The following is a 16,984-nucleotide window of genomic DNA, read 5'->3' on the forward strand; positions in this document are numbered from 1 at the left end:
TCCCTATAGCCTGACTGAAGTGGTGGTTAAAGCTTCAGCTCCAACCCAGAATAGTACTTCTTTCTCTCCTTCACTTAACTTGTTCTCTAGAAGGAATAAGTCATAACAATATATATTTGTTTATCTCTGATGCTAGTAGGTTCTCTGTCTCCAATCTAATTATAATTCCACGTATTTTAGCATTAGAGACTTGTCTATTTTTTTTGTTTTTTGCATAAGGCTCTGTCTGACTACCTTCCTTTCTGCTTGTTCATTGTAGAGCTTGTCTTTATATATTGACATTTCATTACTCGGAAAGTCTGACTGGGTAGGAGCCAATTTTCTGTAGAGGCCCAGGGAAAAAAGCTCTAAAGTATTACAAAACATTTAAAGAACAATAATTTTACATTCTTTAAAATAATACAAAAATATACAGTTTAAACAAATATACCTAATTAGCCATGATAAGAAAACACTAGTTAAGAATAGATACAAGTTATATGACAATGATTTAATAGTTAGAGAAATTTTAGCTAGTTTATAGAGAAAATAAAGTTAGTATAATAGAAACAGGAATTGCAATACAAAGTGAGAAAAAAAAAACAGGCTTATGGTATAGTTAGGGAGAAAGCCAGGGGAGAGAAATTGATAGAAGTAAGGAAGTGAGTGAAGAAGGGAGATTAAGGAGATGTGAAGTTTGAATAGGTATTTGTTCACATTTAGGAATATAGTTTATCCTGGTGTTGATCAAGAAAAGGGCCAACTTTTGATTAGGAAGTCTTTCAGAATAGTTTTGAAGGATGGGAGGAACAGTTTTGACCTAATGGACAGAGATAAGGAGTTCCAGGCCTTAGTAACATGGCAGGAGTACATATAATGTCCAGCAGATTTGATGGTTTTCTCGACAGACAGGAGTTTTTGGTCATTGGATCATAATGAACAACTAGGAACATAGTTGTGTAAAACATTATTTAGTGCTGGGCAAAAAAATGGATTATGGATAATTTTATAGTTGGTAAGAAGCTGTGTATATGGCAGCTGATAGGGTAGTTCTAACCAGTTCAGGCTTTTTAGTGCTATACAGTAGTGGGTTCTGAAAGGGGTATTTGCTGCAGATTTAATAAATTTGTAGTAGCATTGTTCAAGTTTTGCTTTTTATGATACCTGAAGGTTTGTAAAGATGGAAGTGCCATACAAAAGTGTGAGAAGGAGATACGTAGTGACAAGTTAAATTTTCCTTTTTCATGAGAGAGGGATTTGGATGAAAAAGTAGTAGTTTGCTTTTTTTAGGGTTTAGCATGAGTTGTGAGTTACAAAGCCATGTTTCAGTTGTTATTAATGCTTCCTGAGTAAATTTTTGGAGGTGTGCCATGTTGTCAGATGTGCAAATGAGTGGGGAGTCATCTGCGTACTGTATTAGGGAGGCCTGTTGGTGTATATATGGAGGGTGTTGGTGAGAATGTTAAAGAGAAGGGGACCAAGGTAGACATAAATGTCAATGTCTGCTTTACATTTCTTCAAAAGTGGACTGCTTCTCAGAGCTAATGGTAGATGAGTGATTGAAGAAGCTATTGGTTATTTATTTACTGGGAAAGTCCAAGTTGGAATGAGACAATTTTTAGCAGAGGCCAGGGAGAAATTCTCCAGACACGTCTTTGTAATGTGGGAGGAAACCCACACGAACACAAGGAGGACATGCAGACTCTGCACAGAAGGCACCCCAGCCAAGAATCAAACCAGAGGACCTCTTGCTGTGAGGTGACAACTCTACCGTTGCACCACTGCGCCATCCATTGGTTATTGTTTTGCAACAACTTGCTGTTGGATTTTGACAAAATGTTGTTCAATGGCTGTACTCCTGGTTTGACTTCCTAAATAATTGCTGACTGGTATAAGTAGTGAGGTTTTGAAAAAGCTGGTTAGCAGTTTGCTGTTGCAGACTGGCAGCTTCTGTAGCAACTGCATGTTTTTTCTGCCATCTGTCATAGAGGGCCCCATGGCAAATGTGGTAACCTTCAATAAGACTTTAATAAACTCCTCCATTTCAGGGTTAAACAGCAGCAGCTGTGGCCCTATACAGCAGGTATGTGTCAGTAAACATGAATACTATGTTAAAGTTGCAGGGGACTACAGTTCACAAACTCTCAGCTGCACACAAGTTTTATATTATAGCAGGGCTTTCCAAACTCCTTCAGAGTCTCACCAATTTAAAACAAATAACAGACACTGTCCATATCTTATGCAGTACACACTGGGGATGTACAAGCCAGTGCATTTTTTGTGCCAGTCCCAAGCCTGGATAAATGGGGAGGGTTGCATCAGGAAGGGCATCCGGCGTAAAACTTCGCCAAATCATTTCATGCAGTCACCAGTATGGATGTGGTGAGAGAGGACATGCAGGTGGGTGGTGTGACAGAGCAAGATGCAGAGGGCAGGAAGAAATGGAAACAGGTGATCCACTGTGGCGACCCCTAACAGGAACAGCCAAAAGAAGATGATGATGAAGATGATGAGTAGCAAAAATTAAAAATTGCTCACATTCTCCAAGAAATGCCTTATTTCAGTTCACAGGCAGTCACAAAAACACTGACAATGATCAATTTTCCAAATTTCAGTGTGGATTTATTTTGACGGGAGGTGAACAAAAAACATGCTCTTCTTAACTGATTGGAGTAGAAGTAGAACACTTAAATAAAAATCAGAAAGCAGGAGCTGAAACACTGTTCTCGTTCTTTATTAAATAACCATAAGGACTTTCATCCTATTAGTTGGACTTCTTAAGAATGAAAGAATAACAGAAATCCCGAACCTTATATAAGAAAATAACCCCTCACCATCATATAAAATTTAGAAAATCATCAGTACAAATTTTAAATAACATAAGATGTTGTATTATTATAATTAATGTTAAGACTATGTCCATTTGTCATTGTATTGTTCGACACTGTACAAAGAAAGATGCTGTTTTGATGCATGCTGCAAAGTTTGTAGTTTGAGGCTCTGAATTCATCATGCAAGGGATATAAAAAATGTATCAATTCCTTGTTGTGTGTGTGTTCCATTTTGGTCAAGAAATGTCCCAGTAGGTCACTCCACCAAGGATACTAAGTTTAGTTTTCCCCTCCCTTTCACCAACACTTTGTCCCTCCCTTTCCATTCTCCATTTGTTAAGCTTACCACAGTTTTGTGACAAAATCCTTCATTGTTTCGTTCTTATAAAATATTGGTATTGTGTTGTGTACTTTGTACCTCTCCCCTTTCTGTGATTGATGGTTCAGTCTAGTAGCGCATAGGCACACCAAAGCTTCACACAAAAGCATATAGTTAAGGTAAGACTCAGTGGTGGTATTTCAAAGGAGAACGTGGTTTGTAATAATGTAACAAACAGAGATGACTTCTAGTTGTTGTCGCCTATATAGGGAGGGTAATGCCAGTATATACTTTGGGTAAGAAGTAAATCTAGGGGATTGGTTCATTTTTAAGTGTGTGTGTGTGAGGAATGGTGTCCGTTCCGCTTTTAAGCAATCCAGCGACACTAATAAAAAAAAAAAACATAGAGTGAGAAATGAATCATTGTCACACACACTTCCATTAAAAATGAAGCACAAAACCTTCAAGAAGGATACAATATTACAAATTAAAAATGCAATAAGTACAATATTTTTCAAAGTGTATTTTCATATTGTGTCCAAATTGTGTCATTTATACTAAACATGCTTTTTGTATTTTTCAGACCATATTTTCATTTCATATTGTGATATTGATATGATTAATATTCTTACATTCATTTCATTATTTCATTTTAAATGTTAAAATCCAAAAATGCCAATGCAATGCTGTTTAGATGAATGTGAGATTAAAAGGCAGAGTAGTTTTAATTAATGAGTAGTTTTTATTGTGAGTTCTGTTACCTTGCTTTTGCATGTTGTATTGTATCAGTAGTTGTAATAGTTTGTTAAAAATTATTATTTTTAAATCATATAATATCATAACTGCAAATACAAGCACAAACTAGTATGCAGATTGAGAGTTTCTAACTGTGTTTATAGCAGCTGGGGGATTTTCAGGGACTGCATGAAATCCAGAAAGATAGAAAAGAAAAGGAGTTCCTCCCATGTGATGAGGGGTCACAAAATGGGTGGGGCATGGAGTGGGGTGGGGGTGGGTGGGGGGGTGGTGATGTGCATGAGGGGCGTGACCGGGGTTTTAGCCACAAAGAAAGCTGGCAACCCTAGATGTTGTGTAAGTTATAATTTGGACTGATGATTTTCTGAATTTTATCTGATGGTGAGGAGTTATTTTGTCATATAAAGTTCAAGATTTCCAGTATTCTTTCATTCTGAAGGAGTCCAACTAATAGGACAAAAGCACTTAATGGTTATTTAATAAAGAGTGACAAGAGTGTTTCCACTACTGGTTTCTGATTTTTATTTATACACATAAACAGAATTCAGTCTTTAACTAATACTTACAGCTTTGTGGAAAGTAACAATACAGGATTACTTCCTTCTTATGTAACACAGTACATTCAAAAAAGCTTTCAAAGCTGACCTTATGTATTTTAAACTGTTAATTTTTACATGCTGTGATTTGTCTGTTTATTATTCTGGAGCTTTTTTTTCCTGGCCCACCAGTGAAAAGGATAATTTGCCCAGATGAATTGCACCTTCACAGTGCAAGTATTAACAGTTCCTTAGGGAGAGATGACCTTCAACTCCCACACAAGGGAAGGCAAACTCCACAAGTACACAGCCTTCATTAAATTTTTATCTACAGTTTTCTAAGGATGTCTTCTGCTTTCTGATGTTGGAGAACCCTCCACAGGAAACTCTCCAGGGTTAACATTAAGCTCATTCCTCAAGCCTAGTGTCCTAAAATGTAGCGGTTTCTAGCTTCTTTCTATTTCTTTCCTGTAAAGCTTGTATCTGCTATAAGCGATACATGCTGCAGTGTACAGCATGGACTCATTTGGGACTATCTCTCCTTAGTTTTCGAAACTGATAAAGCAGCTACTAACTTACATTACTTGTAATATATATATATATATATATATATATATATATATATATATATACGGATCTAAGACTAAAGTCCGAATCCATTATCACCGAACACACTTTAACGAAAGCGCTTTTCACCGAAAAGAGCTTTCATTAATGTGCGTTAAAAAAAGAAAAAAAATCTACGTTTATGCAGGGGGACAAGCCCCCCTGCTCAACCCCCTACTTTAATATTCTCACTCCGTGATCACACTACAGTGGGGAAAAGGGAATTTTCCCTTACCTGCACCATAGTGTGATCTCCGGAACAGGCATACTTACGCGAAAGTGCTTTTTCGGTGAAAAGCACTTTTGCGTAAATATGCCCCACCAATAATAATTTGGTGGAAAGTGCATTTGGTGATCTGTACGGATCCCATACACACACACACACACACACACACACACACACACACACACATATATATGTTTAATGAAATACATTTAATGAAGATGCCATTGACAGTGAAATGACAGAGGAGTGTGACTACAACACCATTATCATAGAAAAAGCATTATGAGTATAACAAAACATAACAAATGACAAAATGCCTTTATGACACACAAAGAAACCTCCTAATCTTTACATAATCAAAACACAGTGGCGATATCAGCCTTCACCGGTGGTATTCAAAGCAATTGCTTATAAAAATTCTAAGGTATAGCATGACTTATTCACTATAGCATGCTGAATACTCTCTTCCTTTCTCAGAGACTATAGTTTAGGTGGTGTTACAGGTAATCAGCAGAAACCTTAAACAAAGGTTTACCAATCTATTCTATTCCTTAAAAATTGTAGATGTAATGACACACACATACTCAAAAAGGAGCCAAGCTGACCCCTCATATGCCAGTGCCAAGTTTCAATGGCATTTTGAGTCCACAATAACTCATAATGCACTAAAGGTCACTAACGCACCAATACTTTCCCCTGCTGATTCTGCCAAGCCCATATTCTTGGCTGTGATTTTGCTAAATAGTAGGTAGGAACAGTGGGAATCTTATTCATACATTCACGTGTGTCACTAATTAGATGACAAGGCATTTGACTACCTTAAGAGACTCTTAGTAACTCCTGCCATTTAACTGCACTCCATTGAATTTCTTCACTTTGACATTCAGAGCACTGGGCAGAAATCTCATCACATCAACACCCATCTCAGGCCTTTGTGATGCTTTGTTTTAACTAAACAGTCAGATTTCCCTGGTCTGTACCAGTTTTAAGTCAGCTGCTAGATGCTGGAAGATATGGGACGTAGCTCAAGACTGGCACGCACAACAGCCAGGACGATCCACAGGAAGGGCCCATCATGCATCCAAATTCTCTGCTACCATCCCCCTGTTCCCCTCATGGGGTGGGTGCAGCGAGGGATGAAGCCTCATCTAGTTACAGCCTGTACCCAACCATGCTTCACACCCAAGCCTGACTGACCCAGCCCTTAGAGTCAATCCTCATCCCAATATTACAGATCTGGATTGCCAATTTCACTTACTTACATTGTTCTAACATGCCAGAGACTATTCATCTTGCAGTCCTGCTGATGTGGGTGCAACCTGGCACAAGAGTCCCACCCTCTCCCCAGATTTTCAAGGGCCAGCATCAGATCACCTGCCACCACCAAGAACATGACACTTTCCAGGGCAGTGGCCCCTTTCTAGGGATGAACCCATTCCAGAGCACCCTGCCATACATAAAGAAAAGAGAACTCTACCCAGGGAGCCACTGCAGGTATCTCTGGGATTGATTGCATCACCACACTAGATTCTGTGAGGTTCCCTGTGACTGTCCCTGCCATTTTGGATTTGAAGATCTGAACCTGACTCCCTTATGATCGCCTGAGGGAGATGGAGGCCATCGCCTGTCCCTTTGGAATAGTGCTATCCTATCTCTCAGGACCGACTGACCCATGTTCAACTGCTGTTCACATGGATTCCTTCTCCTCTTTGGCCTTTAAAACTCTCATTTGAATATTTGCTACTACCACCAATATCTGTACCTGTGGTAGTTCAACCCAAGCCCTCACCCTAGGCTTTAATGCCATCGCAGTGGCCTTCCTTCTCATTGCTGTGTAGCCCCTTCAGCTCTCAGTGTCGGTGATGGCGAGGTGTTAGCTTAAAGCTCCAGCACAATCCATTTTCAAGGATGGGTAGCCACTCAATTCTGGAAGTTCAGATGTTGCTTAAAAAATAATAGTCTTTAAAATAATGAATAATAGGCAATACAGAAGTAGATCAATTAATTTACAATTGTGCCGGGCAAGCAAGCACATCTAGCTCAAACAAAAACGTTTATGTAAATATTGAAGTCTTTATTCGAACTGTACTGAACTCTCAAGCCCAAGGATTTTACTTTCAACAAAAAAATCTGACAAAAGCAGTAGGCAAATTTTAGGATAAGCCTTTAAATTCCTGTTACTTCAAAATCACAAATAAATGTTGGAAAAGCAAGACAGGCAGTTTTTTCAGTCATTTGAAGGCCTAGGACACCAGATAACCCTGGAATTTGTAGTAATTACTCTACAGCAAACCTCCTACTATTAAGTCACACCCAGGCAGCATTTCAAGACCACCAAGCCCTGAGAACACAAATGTGTATGTGGAATTGTTCACCAAAAACATGTGAAATCACACTAATGGCTGCATAGAGACAGCTGTACTTACCTATAATAAGCATAAGAGAGACTTAAAAAAGGAGCCACTGTCATGGAATGCTGACATGTATAGGTTGCATAACAAAAGAAAATTAGGAAGTGCAGTCCAGCAAAGTAAAATTTGTCATTCATCTGTAGAAGAAGCTCAGGGGGCTAATCAAGTCTACCAAAGCCAAACCTGATTTAAAACAGTCTCCCAGGCCAAAGACAATCAAAAGACATTCGTCAGCTATGTCCACAACCTCATATATATAATAAACAGCAACGTGCCAAACTAATTGTAAATAGACCCACCTGTCTTGAGATTGTCGATATAGCAAACCTCAGATACCCCTCAATAAATAACTTCAACCATAACTCCCCCAACTATCACTAAGGGAACATGACCTCAATGCACTCTCCAAGATGAAAAACACTGCATATATGGGCCCCTATAATATTCCAGGTTGCTTCCATAATAGCATGAAATGTGACCTATCAGAACCACAAGAATTACTATTTAACCATGGCTTCAAAACAGGCTTCATGCCAAATAACGAAGGACTGCAACTATTATTCTTCGGCACAAGGTTGAGCCATATACAGACTCAGGTAACTGCAGACCCATAAATCTGACTAAACTCAAATGCAAACCTATGTAACGAATTATCATGGAAATGATAAACAATGACATAGGATCAGACTCTGGATCCAATCTAATTTTTTTTTGTCAAGGTCAGGGCATGCCTAATCAGCCTGGGGGAACTTCTTCAAAAAGCTCACCAAAGAAACTGATGAGGGCAACATGGCGTATACTGCCTACCTTGCCACAGCCAAAGCATTCAACATAGTACTCCACTGGACATTGTAGACAAACTCTTGAACTGAAGGTATATCCTCCTATGTCACCTACTAGATAGCAAGTTGGCTCAAAGATGGGACTCAAGAAATTAGGATAGGGGATTATACCTCCATAAATAGGCTACTCACTATCAGAGTTCCTCAACACTCAGTACTGACATTACTTCTTTTTGGCATCTACTTCTCTGAAGTCAAGGTCACATTAAGGGCCTCTGGCTGACCCAGTTTCCAGATGATTGCAAACTAGGCACTTTCACAGAATCTCCCAAAGACACAAATACTTTCCTAGAAGTATGTCTCAGTGATCACACATCATGGAAAAAGCCTCCCACATCTCCCTTCTTATCAACACCTACATATACACATAAACACAAACGAGTGCACACACACACACACACACACACACACACACACACACACACACACACACACACACACACACACACACACACACACACACACACACTGAGCTACCCACATTTTTTCTCCAGGTTTTCTCAGAGTTGGGATCCTTAACCACTGAATGTCTAACACAGTCCATCAGAGAATCTCTGTTCACTGAAGGCATCAGCACAGGATGAGAAACCCATAAATTACTTTCATTTTTATTTAATGACAACGTTCTCTCCATCCTGCTGGGAACTAGTAAACATTTTGTCCATTTCGGTTTACATGATAACAGGAGAAAATTCCCATCCTTACTACCCACTATGCTCTATCCATGCACACTGTTAAGTAGTCTTCTTTTAATTAGCACAATGGGTAGACTAAATAGTCAGACATCAGAGTCATAAACAAGATAGGAGGCGGTGTAGCTATAATATTTAAACAGCATCTAAACATCCAGATCTTAAAATCATCAGCTCCACAAACAGGCAATGAAGAAATAATCTATACCAACTTCAAAATAAACCAAAAGAAAACCATCAACGTAATTGGATGCTACTTCCCACCTGGCCAAAACATCCCTCCACTAGACCTCCTCAGCTGGTCTACCCACCATCTCCCCCAAGAAACTATAATTTTAGGTGATTTCAATATTGACTGGCAATCCTGTTCTGGCAACCATCCAACCCATCATGTAAACCTGCATGGCTTCACCCAACTAGTCCAGTCACCAACCAGGATAAATAAAAACTCCAGCAAGCGCACTACCCTGGATTGGATACTAGTCAGTAAGAGCCCCCAGTCATATATAACAGGCTGCTTATCAGATAGCCTCAGTGATCACTCCCCAACATTCCTACTCAAAAAATACCTATACCAAGCTAAACCTGTCAACTACCGTCAAATACGTAAAAAACTAAACTTTAACCCACTCACATTCATCTCATCCCTCAAAGAATGTAACTGGCATCCTCTAAAGTACCTCAGTCTTGATGACAGTTGAATTTTTTAATACTACCTTCCTGAGCATCCTTAATTACCACGCCCCATAAGACTTTCCAGAATCAAAGCACAACCCTCCCCATGGCTACAGAAAACCACTAAGTCAGAAATGAAAAACAGGGATAAAGCCTGGGAGCACTGACGCAAAGCCAAAACCCCCTCAACCAGACAGAAATTCCTAGAACTACCCAACAGAGTCAAAAAGCTAATAAAACAGGACAAATTCCAATACTACCAGTCTGCCCTAGACACCTCCCAACACAGCCCCAAACAATTCTGGTCCTCCATAAACTCCATCCTACACCCAGGTAAAGTCAGTAACCCTCCTCCTAACATCCCTCACTCCTCAGAAAATATTGCTACCTCATTCAACACACACTTCACACAAACCATACTATCACTAGCTAAACAACAGAACCCCCGTCCCCTCCAACACACACCTTCAACTAGTAATCTCTCCACTGCCTTCTCTTTTTCTCCTGTACCTACCTCCTACATAAAAAAACTCTTAATTAGACTTAAACCCACCAAATTAGCAGCAGACAACCTCCCAAGTGAATACCTACAAATCGCAGCTGATGCTCTGGCCTACCCAGTATCCATCTCGATTAACCAATCTCTGTCAGAAAGTTACATTCCCACACTGTGGAAAGTATCACATATAATTCCCATCCACAAAGGCGGACCCTCCACAGAACTAACCAATGACCGCCCCATAGCTATTCTCTCTCCACTCTCCAAAATACTAGAGAGATGCATACACTCCCAGGTCTCAGACTACCACCTTACTAACAATCTCCTTTCCAATACTCAGCATGGTTTCCAACCAAACCATAGCACCACCACTGCCTTACTCTCCTTTACTAACACTATCCTTCAGCATAAAAACAATGGCTATCTCTCCTCTGCTACTTTCCTAGACCTATCTAAAGCATTCGACATGGTCCCACACAAACAACTTATCTCTGTCCTCAATAACCTATCCTTCTCACAATTAGTCATCAACTGGTTTTGGAATTACCTGTCTGACCGCCAACAATCTGTTGTATGGCAGAATGACATATCTCCCCAACTACCTATCTCCATAGGGGTTCCCCAAGGATCCATCCTTGGATCCCCTACTCTTCTCTGTTTCACCAATAATCTAGCCTCTGCCACCAAACATGGCACACTCATACAATACGCAGATGACTCAACCATCATCTGCTCAGCCCAGCCCCTACCCAAACTGCAAAAAGTCACACAAGAAGCCTTTTCCTCTGTTGAAACTTGGTTATCTGATGCCCAATTAATACTCAACCCAAACAAAACTAAACTACTCATCTTCCAACCCACCAAACATACTCAAAACAACTCTCATGTTAACATCACAGCAAAAGACAACACCACTATATACCCAACTGAACACACCAAATTGCTAGGAGTGGAAATAGACAATAAACTAAAATTTGACATTCACATATCCATGACCATAAAAAAGTCCACAAAAAACTAGGAGCGTTATACAGAAATAAGGAACTTCTCAGCAAAGCAGCAAAGATTTCAATAGCAAAATCCCACCTTATCTTCACCCTACTTTACGCCTCTCCAATATATACCAACCTAAGGCAATGCGATCTAGCCAAGCTAGAGACCTGCTACAATAAAATCGCCAAATTCACCACAAGGGCATCCTACCATAGTCACCACTGTCTCTCACTTGCTGAACTGGGCTGGCTTGAACTCCCTCACCTCCTTCAATGGTATCAACTCTTACTCACCCACAAACTAGTAAACCATCCACTAAATGTCCCATCCCTCCAGAATCTATTCCAACCCTATCACACAACCAGACCACTAAGATCCAGCAACAAAAATCACTTGCAGATCACTAAAGCCAATAACTCTGCTGGTGAAACACTATTCTCTTGCACCATAACCAAATTATGGAACTCCCTCCAACCCACAATTACCTCCATACCATCATGCACCCACTTCAAAACTTTACTAAAAGCGCACCTAAAAACATGCTGGCTATGCCCTTGCAACTCCCACTCTAATATCACCCACCCCATCCAACCACTACCTTTCTTTCCACTCCACTAACTACCTTGATTATAGCAAGCTCAGATGCTCATAAGCATAGTACTTATTATACAGCAGGAACTTCTCATGGTAACATTTGTTAATGTCTGTTATGTACTTCGCAGATAAAGATTCCAGTTGTCTACTGATGTACTATGTTCTTCATCTGTAACTATGTTGTAAGTAACTGCTATGTTAAATTGTTAATCGCTATGTAATCCAATGTAACTACTGTCTGTTTATTTTAACTGTGGAGCTTTGGAGCTTTTCTCCCCGGGCCTCTGCTGAAAATGGACCTACGTCCAGTCGAACACTCCCAGTCAACAAATATAAATAAATAAATGAATAAATAAATACTATTACTGATATGACAATCAAACCATATTATTTGGGACATTCAAATCAAACAAAATGAAACTAACCCTCTTCAACACCCTGCCAGAACAAAAGCGATGCAGAGGAGTTGAAAGAAATGCAAAGTACAAAAATTATGCAACATGTAAAAAAAGAAATATTCTATGTAGATTTTTGTGGGGAGGGGGTGTCCCTCCCATATGGAGGGCTTTATAAGGTCAAGTATAGATTAATCTGGATGTTAATGCTTCATTTCTTAAACTCTCCTTGTTATAATACAAATGGGAATGCATTTTTCTTTTAATTTTATTTTTAAGTGGGTAAATGGACTGGTCCTTTACTTTTCAATCCATTTTTAGCCATTTTCTGGACCACTAGAGCAACGGTGAATGCAACATAGGTATAGGGAATTTTAATGCAGTCAATAAATCAGCAGGCTTTTTTGGAGAAGAGGGGAATTTGGAACCCACACTGACATGGGGTGAACATACAAAAATTCAGACAGGTAATGACTTGACATTTAAATAAAAACATGGCTCATGAGCTGTGAGGCAGAGGTCTAATTACTGGACCACCATGGAAACTTTTTCATGGCAGTTTCTTGAGCATAGCTATGTGGAGACCTTTTATTCATACAGTTCAACAAATACAAAAAAAGACACTGGCAAAGAGGACATATGAATTCACATTCCTAATTTTTTACAATGTATGGAAACACTTGAGGTAGTGCCCCAGGGCTATTTTATATTTGACTCTATTATACTGTTGGTGGCTGTTTATCTAGTCCAGAACTCATTGACCAGGCTTCCTTTCTCAACACTTGTTTTTTTTTTTTTTGTGGGGGTGGGGGGTGGAGGGTTCTTCCATAGCCATCTGCCACCATCCATGTTCCAGTTTTCCTCCTCAGTCCTGTTCAACATATCCATTCAGACCTTCAAATTAGAGTAGGTGCCACAAGTGGGGAAATCCCAATTCTAAGCAATCAAGAGAGTTTGTCTAGAGAGGAGATCAAGGTATCTAAGTACAGCACCACCATAAGAATATAAAGGACTTTTAGGTGGATAAAAGGAGGGGTTCTTGTTATTTTTATTTTTTTTTATTGCAAGTTACTAGGTATATTGGAGGCTTTTCTCCTCGGGCCTCTGCTGAAAATGGACATGTATCCAGCCAGACTAGCCCGGTTAACAAATGTAAAATAAATAAATAAATAAATAAACCTTAACTGGGCAGAGCTTGTATGATGGCTCATATGTCACCCCATGCAGTACCATTTCCACCCCCGCTATTGTTGATTGAATGTCAGCCTTGCTTATACTTGTGTCATCATCTCTCTGGCCACAGGAGAGTGCCCTGAGAACATTTATAAAACTATCTTTTCCCTCCGTCCCCCCCTCTCTCCCTCCTAGAATGACATGATGGTCATCCCATCCCTATATGCCTATTGTATCTTCCAGTATCCAAGCTGCTAATTGAACACAGCTCATCTAATTCATTCTCATGGACATCTCTGTATATCACAGAGACACATTTTCCAGCTCTTATTTATTGATTGATTCAGTTATTTGCATGTCTGCCAGGAAATTCTGAAAAGGTATTGAACCCCTTTTCAGTGGAGGCCTTGCTGAGAGAAAAGTTCCATTAATATTAAAACACATTATAAACATATATCAAGGATATTCACATACTAAAGCAGGAAATTACATACAAGCCTTGTACTAAAGACGTCTGAGCTTTATGTAGTAAGTCTGGTAATCAACAACAACTCTTATATAATGTACATATAAACGTGGTCTAGCATTTAAGTACAAGTATTAAACTATTAGACATATATAGTTGCTAAATGCTAGGAGTCTAAACATAAAATTTCACTCATTACAAGCATTCTTAAACATGGAAGATGCTGACATTAGTGCAGCCACAGAAACCTGGTTCAAAGCTGTGGTGAGCACCCCAGCCTTACCTTATTACTCATTCTATCACACATTCAGACCCCAAACTCTGGGCAGCAAAGCCAAAGGAGGTGGAGTGTCAATATATATTAAAGGCAGACACACACCTCCAGGCTGGTCAAACAGTATGACACACAGGAGACACTCCAGGTGCAGTTAACCATTGAGAAGACCCCTATTTAAATTATAGCTTGCTACAGGCCCCCAAATTTGACTCAAGATCCCCACTCCACCTATCTGGACCTCTTCAAATCTATCAAGATTCAACCCTTTACCCTGATCCTGGGTGACTTTAATTACCCAACCATAGACTGGAAAAAACGACTCATGCCAGAACACAAATGCCCAGAGATTGGTCCATTTTATCAATGCAAATGCCTTGGAACAGCTAGTCAATACCTCCACAAGAGGTGATAATATCTTGGACTTGGTATTAACCAACATGAGTAACCACTGCAGCACCCCTACAGTATCATCCTCCCTGGTAAGATCCAACCATAAAGCAGTCACTTTCAAAGTCACCATCTCCCCTGACCCCTCTCTAGTTAGGGTCAAACAAAAAAACTTTTCCAAAGCTGATTACAACCTCCTGAGGGATGGTATAAACAGCTTAACAGCTATGTATGGAAAGCTTTCTACATGGCCCACCTCATAAGCAAGGGCATCTCATCCAGGGACAAAGAAGTCATAAAATCCCTGCATTCATCCCTTAAAAGGCCAGTTATTAAAATACAACGCCCTCTTCAGCATGTACCTCGCAAAGCACATGAAGCAGCTGGAAAGACCACAGAGATTCCTCACCAGGAGAATCCAGGGCCTCAAACATCTACCCTACATAGGTAGGCTAAAAGCCTTATCCTTCTACTCAGTTTCATACAGACTCTTCAGGGGTGACCTCTGTTTGGCATATAAAGCAATCTCAGACCCCTCCTTGATGGGACTGCTGCATATCTGCAAGTCAAGCTCTACTTGAGCAACCCATATGCCCGATCTCAACCTGGTCTGTGATATCAATAGGACTTGTTGGTGGGACTGATTTGTGTCCCAGAGACTCCCCCATCTGTGGAATAGACTCCCTATCCACATCAAGCAGAGTACCTCATTATCCCTTTTTAAGTACAACCTGTATAACTGGATGGGAAACAGAAAATACACCCTCTGGGATTCCACCTGTGTCCCTGCTGGACAGGGGATTTGGATGCTGACTTGTCTAAACATGGGCTAAACTCTTGGCTAGGCTTATAAGGGCCTTAGGGCCAATAGCCCAGTAACCTCCTATGATTCTATGTAAGCCTTATACAGTTGGATATACACTGAAATGCATCACACTTTATTATTTGCATTTGTTTACCAGGATAGCCCATTGGGTCAATGTGAGCCCGTTTTCAGTGGAGGCCCAGGGATAAAAGCTCTAGACATAGGATGACTAATACATAGTACATACATAGAATCATATGGCACAACATTATGCATGTACTTTAAAGCACTACGTTACATATGAGCAGCATAGTACATATTCAATACAGCAACATGAAGAGGAGTGTAAGATTAGCTCAAAAGACACCCTGTTGATAGTGTGAAGTATCACAAGTAGCATTGCCACAACATAACTCAGTATAATTCTGTGTATCAACCAATATTACAGTGTCTTTGAAATGGTGTCAATACAATGTTACTAATTATTAGTACATATATCACAGTGCCTTTGAAATGATGTTGATACAATTTTACTAATTATTATTGTATAATAGTGTTCTGTGTCATAGCATCATGCTGCATTGTGACTAATGAATGTAAAGTTTAGTTAGTTATTTGTCAGCCTGGAGAGAAGCAGGGTATTGCTGTAAAAATTTGTTTTGCTCAGAATTGAAGGTCAGTACATTGTTGATAAGTCTGAGTGTAATATGGATCAAACTCCAGGATTATAAGATATCACCGGCTGGGTTACTTGCTTTTTTGTGAGGAGAAGGTAGTGATCTTTAGACTGAATAGGCCTGTTAGGTTTATACAGTTGAAGGGTAATGTTTAGGCTAGGATAACTGCCAGGATTGTGTATTACGTTATGGCAGTAAATCATTGTAAATAGTTCAGGTAGTGTGAATGCTCCAGCCAGCTGAGGCTTTTAAGGGATATAGAGTAGTGAAACGTAAGGGATTGGCTATTCATGAATTTTGCTGTATTGTTGTAGCACAGGAATAGTTTAAGTCTGATTATATCTTGGAAATTGGTGAATGTTGCAGTGAATGTTGAGGCAACATATAAGAGAGAAGAGAGGAAAAGGTAGAACAGTAGTTTTCTTGCTATGGTCATTCATAAAATATCTAAATCTTTATAACATTTGTACTTTATAATGTGTTTTTGAATGACTTGTGTGTGTTCATCAGATTTCAAGAAATCCTCTATTATCACCCCTAGTAGCTTTGTCTGGGTGACTACTTATATCTAAATTTTATTGGCAGAAAACATGGCAGATGGCAAAGGTGATTTTGACAGAAGCCTGTGATCTGGAATTAAAGAGAAGTAATTTTGTATTTTTTGGCAGTAAGCAAACAGTTGGGAATTTGTTAACTAAGATATGAAGGAAGAAAATGAATCTTGGAGAAGCTGTTTATATAATGAACAGGTTGTGAGCAGAGCAGATGAGGGTAGAATGTTTAGCTTACTGGGTCAGAGAAGCATGTTATCAGGGAAAAAACAATTTGTCTGGTGATACTTCTAT

This window comes from Protopterus annectens, chromosome 8.part0 (genome assembly GCF_019279795.1).
Source record: "Protopterus annectens isolate FY-2018-M chromosome 8.part0, PAN1.0, whole genome shotgun sequence".
Lineage (NCBI taxonomy): Eukaryota > Metazoa > Chordata > Ceratodontiformes > Protopteridae > Protopterus > Protopterus annectens.